The sequence below is a fragment of the Elaeis guineensis genome, chromosome 11 (assembly GCF_000442705.2).
Source record: "Elaeis guineensis isolate ETL-2024a chromosome 11, EG11, whole genome shotgun sequence".
In the NCBI taxonomy this organism is placed as follows: domain Eukaryota; kingdom Viridiplantae; phylum Streptophyta; class Magnoliopsida; order Arecales; family Arecaceae; genus Elaeis; species Elaeis guineensis.
Window position 1 is genome coordinate 69,337,914 of NC_026003.2, and position 8,743 is coordinate 69,346,656.

Sequence of the window (8,743 nt, forward strand, 5' to 3'; positions counted from 1 at the left end):
AAGAAGAGAAAAAACCTTTTAGACATGGGAAAGACCTGGGAGAGGGCTTTTGTTGCACAAAATAAGAGGAGATTGGCGTAGAATAAGAGAGAGGGCATGGGGTGGGGGCTTATGTGGCGTAAGGTGGAATCCTAGTCTTACTAGGATTCTATCTTATGACTTGTTTTAATTTGGTTTCTCAAACTAAATCAAACCAAAATTAGATCAATCTAATTAAAATAGGTCTTAACCCAATTAAAAATCTAATTTAATCAGATTAAATTAAATTTAAATTTGATTTAATTTTCTAATCAAATTAGAAATTAGGTTGACCCAAGTCCTAATTAAACTAGGACTAATTTTTTTTCTTGCACTTGGCTTATCCAATAAACTAATTGGACTTGATCCAATCAAGTCCAAACTAAATCTAATTAAATCATATTCAATTAGACTTAATCTCAGCCCATTGGCTTAATCAAATTAAGCTAATTAGTAATCGAATTGCTAATCGATCCTCCTGCAACACTTGCACTAGGTTAAAGGTCAATCGTACTGATCATTTAATCCTAGAATAATTTTTAATCATTGATCAACCATCAGATCGGATCATGAACTCTAATGTGTGTGATCTCATAGGTCCGAACCTAAGTCGGTAGCATAAAAATAAATTTTTATACCAATCGAAATGACCATCTAGCAATGGTACCCGACGATCGGATAGGTCGAATGTGTAGAACAACATCCTTAGAATCCATGCGGATATAGTTTCCATATAATTCATCTCCTTGACCAAAATGATCATAGGATACCTCAAAATTCAACTGTCAACTCTGATTAGGTTGTCCACATTGTATTTCAAAGCATCAAATCCATCTGATGGATTACCCTGGTCAAGGTTTTGCTAAATTGAAATACAGTGACTCATTCTTCTCCAACTTTTGGAGTGGTCAATCCCATCTCGATCACACTCTGACTTCACAAGTACTTGACTATGTCTAAAAGCCTTCTGTTACTGAATTAGAAATTCAGTTAGTCTAGTACTAAAGCACAGTGAGTTGCTTGCAAGTCACTGAGGTTATCTCAAGTCTAAGGGACACTTATACCTATATCCCATCAGAGTTATTCTCGACAGCAGAATGCTCTGGAGTTGGTCACGTTCAATGATGATGTACTCTTACATCTCACCTGTATGTCATACCAGTGTCTTCATACTCCTTGGTTAAGAGGACAACCAACCCATATGACCTACAGCGATCTATGCTCGATAGAAGCTGTCATCCTTATTAACAGCCTATCATTTGGTCGTGAACAGTTTTAAGGACTAATCGATAAATCCTCTCTTTATTGAACTTAAATAGTCCTAAGAACTTCATCATAACAACGGAGTTCATTAGAAGATGAAAACTTATGATGAAAATGTCAAAAATATATTTTATTTATTAACAAATCAATTATAATACTTGGTTGCTCAACCGTCAATAGCTTGACGATTGGTATTTGGGACATATTTTCCAACAATCAATTCGTAAAAATAGTGGGAGAACCTTTAGACTAAAGTCCATATCTTCAGGATTAAAAAATAATTTATATACTAATAGGCTAATATTTTTTCTTTTCAGTTATTGCCAACATACTATTCCTCCGTTCGCTATTGGATAGCGACAAGCTCACCGAACCCAACTTCAATAGCTGGTATCAAAAGTTGAAGATCATGTTGGAGCATGAGAGGATTTTATATGTTCTTATGGATCAGGCACCTGAAGAACCTATAGCCAATGCTCTTGTGCTGTGAGAGACACTTACAAGAAGTGGCTCAATAACCACACGACTGTGCGTTGCGTGATGAGGGCAGCTATGAATGATGAACTTAGTTGTAAGTTCGAGGATGCACAGTCAGAGGAGATGATTCAAATGTTGAATGAGTCCTTCGACATCCTTGAAGATGTAAGGATATATAAAACCTCCTGTGCAGTGTTCAATGTCTGTATGCGAGAGGGAGCTTCAGTCATCGATCATGTATTATACATGATTGAGCAGATTGAATGCCTTAGCAAACTTAACTTTCTATTGCATGAACAGTTTGACAAGGATGCTATCCTCAATTCGCTATCAAAATCTTACCTACCCTTTCTCAGTCATTATAGAATGACGAAGCCTACGGTAAACTATCATGGTTTGCTAGGGTTACTGCAGAGTTTTGAGAAGGATCACCAGCTCTAGAAGGAGCCAATGAATTTAGTGAGAGATTCATCTGCAGGGCATCGATCCTCTAGGAGAGGAAAGAAGAAAAAGGTGCAGAAATTCCATGCCATTGATCCCAGAAAGAGCAAACCGTCCAAAGTTGACAAGAGCCAGGCAAAGTACTTCTTCTGTAAGAAGCTGAGTCATTGAAAAAAAAATTATCCTGCTTATATAGCCATCCTTGATCCAAACAGGCCTAAGAACAAGAGAAAGAGGCAAGTGATTGCTTCATAAGGTATTTATATGATAACACCTTGTAATTTCTCTATTTGTAATACTACTATCTGGGTATTGGATACCGAAAGTCTTATTAATATATGTAATTCATTGCAGGGACTGTAGGTAAGTAAAAAATTTTAAGAGGGTGAGCGGTTTCTTAAAGTTGGAGATGGAAGTCTTGTTTCAGTTCTGACCTTGAAAATTTTGCAGCTTGTCTTCGAGTCCAGTAGTGTCATGTTGGATGATTGTCATTATTGTCTCTCCTTTATGATGAATGTCATCTTTGTAGGTCTTTTGGCCAAACTTGGTTACAAATTTATAATAAAGGATGATTTTTATGATATCATTATGAATGATACTATAATTATACGTGGACAATTGAAACATGGCATATACATAATATCATAGTCTGTTAATGTAATGTACACACTTAGTAAATGCCTCAAAATAGATAATATCAGTGAATCCTACCTTTAGCATTGTAGGCTTGGTCATGTGAACAAGAATAAAATTGACAGGTTGATCAAAAAATGTATCCTTGAGATAGATGATTGTAAAACATTGCCTACCTATGAGTTCTGTCTACTTAGTAAGATGACGAAGTCACCTTTTAAGTCAGTGATGTCCTAGGTCTAATACATACTGAATATGTGGGCCTATGAGCATAAGTGTCAGAGAAGGATATTACTACTTTATTATATTTACAGACGACCTATCTAGATATGGGTATGTCTATCTTATGAAGCATAAGTCAGAATCATTTAAAATGTTCAAATGATTCTGTGCTAAAGTAGAAAAACAAACTGAAAAGAGTATTAAGATCTTTCGATTAGATTGAAGAGGTGAATACCTCACCGTGAGTTTCTGACATATCTGGAAGAGAATGGGATTCTCTCATAATGGACCTCTCCTGGAACACCACAACATAATGGTGCATCCGAGAGGAGAAATCGAATCTTGTTAGACATGGTCTGATCCATGATGGACTTTTTCAATCTGTCAATCTCCTTTTGGGAATATATTCTAGAGACTGTCTGCTACATTTTGAATAAGGTACCCAGCAAGTTTGTCGATAAAACTCCATATGAGATATGGACTGGGTGTAAGCTAGTGCTCTTAGACCTTAGGGTCTGGGGGTATCCAGCTTATGTCAAGCGTTTAAAGATAGATAAGCTTGGACCGAGTCTGATAGATGCTTGTTTGTAAGGTATCCAAAAAAAACTAAAGGGTACTACTCCTACCTCACTGCAGAATACAAGGTGTTTGTCAGCAGTCGGACAGTCTTTTTGGAAAAAGAGTTTCTTGATAAAGGAGCTAATACTTGTAAAATTAAAGTTGATGAAGTTCATGAGATAGAAGGACCAACACATACAGAATTAGATTCGATTGGTGAATCGAATCTAGAGTCGGTAGAGGCATCATTAAGAAGATCTGGTAGAGTACCGTATCAGTCGAACAGATACTATGATTTTTTGATCCAGAATGGTGATCCCATTGAACTTGATAAGATCGATGAGGATCCGATTGTGGAAAAATTCAGTGCAGGGGTAAAATGATAATTTTAAAACTTTTTCAAAATTATGATTTTACAGTAAAAAATTATTAATTAATCTAATTAATTAACATGAATTTATCCTACACTAGGATCTAAATATGATATATAGCATGCATTCATTTAAATTTGAAATTCAAATTCGAACAGTAAATGCTTTACTGTAATGTGTTCAGAACACAATACCTTTGTGTGGATAGTAGATCACCACAATCTGATCATCGTTGGGAGAGTCTGATCGTCGCAACGTAGCCACATAGTATGTTTGGCCTCTATGGATCGACCACATTAAGTTTTCGATCTGATCGACTCCTCACGAGTGCTAGCTCATTGTAGAGCCCTTTTGACGGTCGATGCTGATCGAACTCCTTCGATCGATGTCTGTCGATTCTTCAGATACTTTGAATCATCAACAGATGTGCTTGAGAGGATGTTGAAGATCTCTCTAAGATTTTGTGGGCTCACGACATTCATAGCTCACTTTCTCACTTTTCGAACCCCAGGCTAAAACTCTAGGGAACTCACCAGAAACCTTGCACCCACTTTTCTTTCTTTTCTTTCTTTTTTTCTTGGAAGGATATGGACTTTCTTCTCACGCACAAGACTTCCTCACGTCTCAAAATTTTTCTCCAAAAAATCTTTTTCCTACACGCCCCACTCTTCTCCTCCTTTTATAACAACGTCAAACATCTTGTCCAAAAGAAAGGATAAAGATGAGTAATTACACATTTGAATTCAAATCAAATTTTGAATTTAAATAGACACCAACTCATCCCTTATCCACTAAAGGCGTGAGGCATGGCTTAAATTATGCATGGAGTGATTTCATGAGAAATATTTTTCTCATGTAATAAATGGGGCGTTAAAAAAAAGGATAAGGCACAAAGATTGATTGCCCATTCAAATTCAAACTTTATTTTGAATTTGAATGGCCAACCAATCATCCTTATCCATTCAATTGGCACATTAAAGTTGGGCATGGAGAGGGCTTGGCATGAGAAAAAAATTCATGAGAAGTTCCTTCTCATGAATTCAAATGGGTGCAATGGAAGTGAGGTGGCGCATGGAGATTGGGTCAAGGTGGTTTAATTATTTAAACCAACCTAATTGAACCAAATAAGTTAGGTCCAATTAGACTAATTTAAATCTAACTAAATTAAGCTTAATTAGGCTTGATAAAATCCTAATCAAATCAAGAATTGATTAAGCCCAACCCCTGATCAAATCAGGGACCAAACCATCTCGACGATTAGGTCAACTCTTAACCTAATCGGGTCAAACCCAACTGAATCCAATTCAATTGGACTTGATCCAAAAATAATTACTCAATCAAATTGAGTTTATTAGTGATCAAATCATTAATAAAACCTCTCATAAATATTTTATGCAAATTTGATGGGCAATCGGGCATCAGAATTCATCGATATGTAACCCTGATTGAAAAGTCCCAACCAATGGGACTCTTGACCCCGGTACCCATAATGTGTGGAACTCATGATCAGAGAATCCTGATTCTCGATAACTGAGTACCAAACATGTAGGATTCTACATCAGCCATCAGATCAGATAGGAACCTCTAATGTGTGTGACCCCGCAGGTTCGAACCTAAGCCGGTAGCACAGGAATCAATTCCTGTACTAATTGAAGTGACCATCTAGCAATGGTACTCGACGTCTGGATAGGTCGAAGAGTCGCAATCGCAACACTCAGAACCTACATGAATATGGTTACTATATAATTCATCCTTTTGACCCCTGTGTTTAGGATGACTCAGGGTTAAACTGTCAACCCTAATCAGATCATCCGAATCGTGCTCAACTCAAACAGTCCTGTGACTCCTCACAAGAACTACCCTGGTCAAGGTTTTGCTAAATTAAAATATGACTGTACATAGCTCCTAAACTGGAGTAGTCAATCCCATCTTGACACACGCACTGACAAGTCAAGTACTTGACTACACCCAGCAGCCTTCCATCATTGAATTAGAAATTCAGGTAGTCCAGTGCCTAAGTGTAGTGAGATACTTGCAAGTCACCGTGGCGGTTTCAGGTCGGAGGGATATTTATACCCATATTCTATCGGAGCAAATCTTGATAGCAGAAATGGCTCCGGAGTCGGTTACGTTCAGTGCAGATGTATCCTTACATCTCACCTGTATGCCATACCAGTGTCTCCACACTCATTGGTTAAGAGGACAACCAACCTATATGGCATACAACGACCTATGCTTGATAAATATTATCATCCTTGGTAACAACGTATCATTTGGTCGCGAACAGATTTAAGGACTAAACGATAAATCTTCCTTTGTCGACTCTAAATAGTCCTAAGGACTTCACCACAACATAGGAGTTCATTAGAAGATGAAATATTTTATGATGAAAAATATCAAAATAATTTTTATTAATTCATAATTCATGTACAAATACAAAAAATGAGCACAATCGTCAACAGGTTGACGATTGGCTTTGGGACACTATTTCCAACACCGATCACCTATATGGAGGCCATGCAAAGGCCCGACTCTTAGAAATGGCTTGAGGTCATGAAGTCCGAGATGGAGTCTATGGAGATCGATAGTGTATGGACACTAGTTGATCCATCCAAAGGGATAAAATCCATAGGGTGTAAATAAATTTTTAAGAGAAAAAGAGGAACGAACGGGAAGGTAAAGACCTATGAAGCCCATCTAGTTCCAAGGATTACCGTCAGCATTATGGTATTGACTATGACGAGATGTTCTCTCCTGTGACAATACTCAAGTCCATCCGGATTATACTTGCTATCACTACACACTTAGATTATGAGATCTGGTAGATGGATGTCAAAACTGCTTTCCTTAATGGAGAGCTGGAAGAGGAGGTGCATATGATACAACCTGAAGGGTTCACATCCACAGATGAGTCGAAAGTGTGCAAGCTGAAAAAGTCTATATATGGACTTAAGCAAGTATCGAGGAGTTGGAACATACATTTTGATAAAGTGATTAAAATATATGGCTTCGTTAGGAACAGAGAAGAGTCTTGCATCTACAAGTAGGCTTCCAATTCTGTGGTCTTTTTTCTTATGCTGTACGTGATGACATATGTTACTGAAAAATGACATCCTAACTTTGCAGAGTGTGAAGCTGTAGTTATCATTATAATTCTCCATGAAGGATTTGAGAGAAGCATCTTATATCCTAGGGATGAAGATTTATAGGGATAGATTCAGAAGGTTGCTTGGATTGTCCTAATCCACGTATATTGATATCTTGTTGAAGCGGTTCAATATGGATAATTTCAAAAAAGGCTATCTTCCAATAGGCCATGAAATTACTCTTTCTAAGAAGGATTGTCCGATAACTCCTGAGGAGAGAGAGCACATGAGTAGAATACCATATGCTTTGGTAGTGAGATCTATCATGTATGTTGTGACATGTACAAGGCTAGATGTGGCTTATTCACTAGGGGTAGTGAGTAGGTACCAGTCAGATCTGGGTGAGAAGCATTGGAAGATTACAAAAGTAATTCTTAAAGTATTTGAGAAATACTAAAGACCAATGGCTTATCTATGGAGACTCTGATCTGAAACTTGTGAGATATACTGATTTCAGTTTTCAATCAGATTGTGATGACAATAGAAGTATATTGGACTACGTATTTACCTTGAATGAAGGAGCTGTTTGCTGGAAGAGTTTCAAGTAACATACTGTAGTCGATTCTATATGCGAAGCGAAACACAATGCTGTATTGGATACTGCATGTTCTACACTGCTATCACCTGGTGTGAGAGATTGTGAACCGAGGTGACATTGAGCTTCAGAAGTTCAACAGAAAAGAGAACCTAACCGATCCCTTCACTAAAGCTCTCGAGATCAAAAAGTTCGATAACTTCAAATAGAAGATGGGTATAAGATACTGTTCTGATTGGCTTTAGTTTAAGTGAGAGTTGTTAAAAATTATATTTTAAAATCAATCATGTGATGATTGAGTTCATCTTTGTATATGAATTATTGATTATTGAATAATAGTTATTCTGATATTTTTCATCACAAAGTGATATCTTTCTTGAACTCTTGTACTGTGATGAAGTTCCTAAAACTATGCTAGTGTACGATAAAGAGAGAATTTATTGCATAGTTCTTAAACATGTTTGTGACTAAATGATACGTCATTATGGGACGATGACATTTATCGAGTGGAGATCGTTGTGTGCCATATGGGTTGATTGTCCTCTTAATCAAAGAGTGTGGTGACACTGATATAGCATACAGATGAGATGTAGGAGTACATCATCATTGAACAAGTGACTCACCTACTGAGTGTTCTGCTGTCAAGAGCTGCTCGAGAAACACATAGGTATGAGTATCCTTCAGACCTGAGATCATCATAGTGACTTGCAAGCAACTCACTATGCTTTGGTGCTGGCTACCAAGATTTTTAATGCAGTGATGGAAGGCTAATGGGTACAATCAAGTACTTGCGAAGTCTGTGTATGAATTAAGATAGGATTGACTCCTTCAGATTATTAGAGTTGATATATTGTTGTATTTTAATTTAGTAAAGCCTTGGTCAGTGTAATCCATGAGATGGATTTGAAAGGTTGAAATACAATGCGGATGAAGCAATCTCGATTGATAGTTAACCTGAGACCATCCTAGAGCATCTAAGATCAAAAGGATGAATTATGTGGTAACCATGTGTATAGATTCTAAAATATTCATTTATGATAATTCGATCTATCTGGACATCGAAAACTATTGTTAGATGA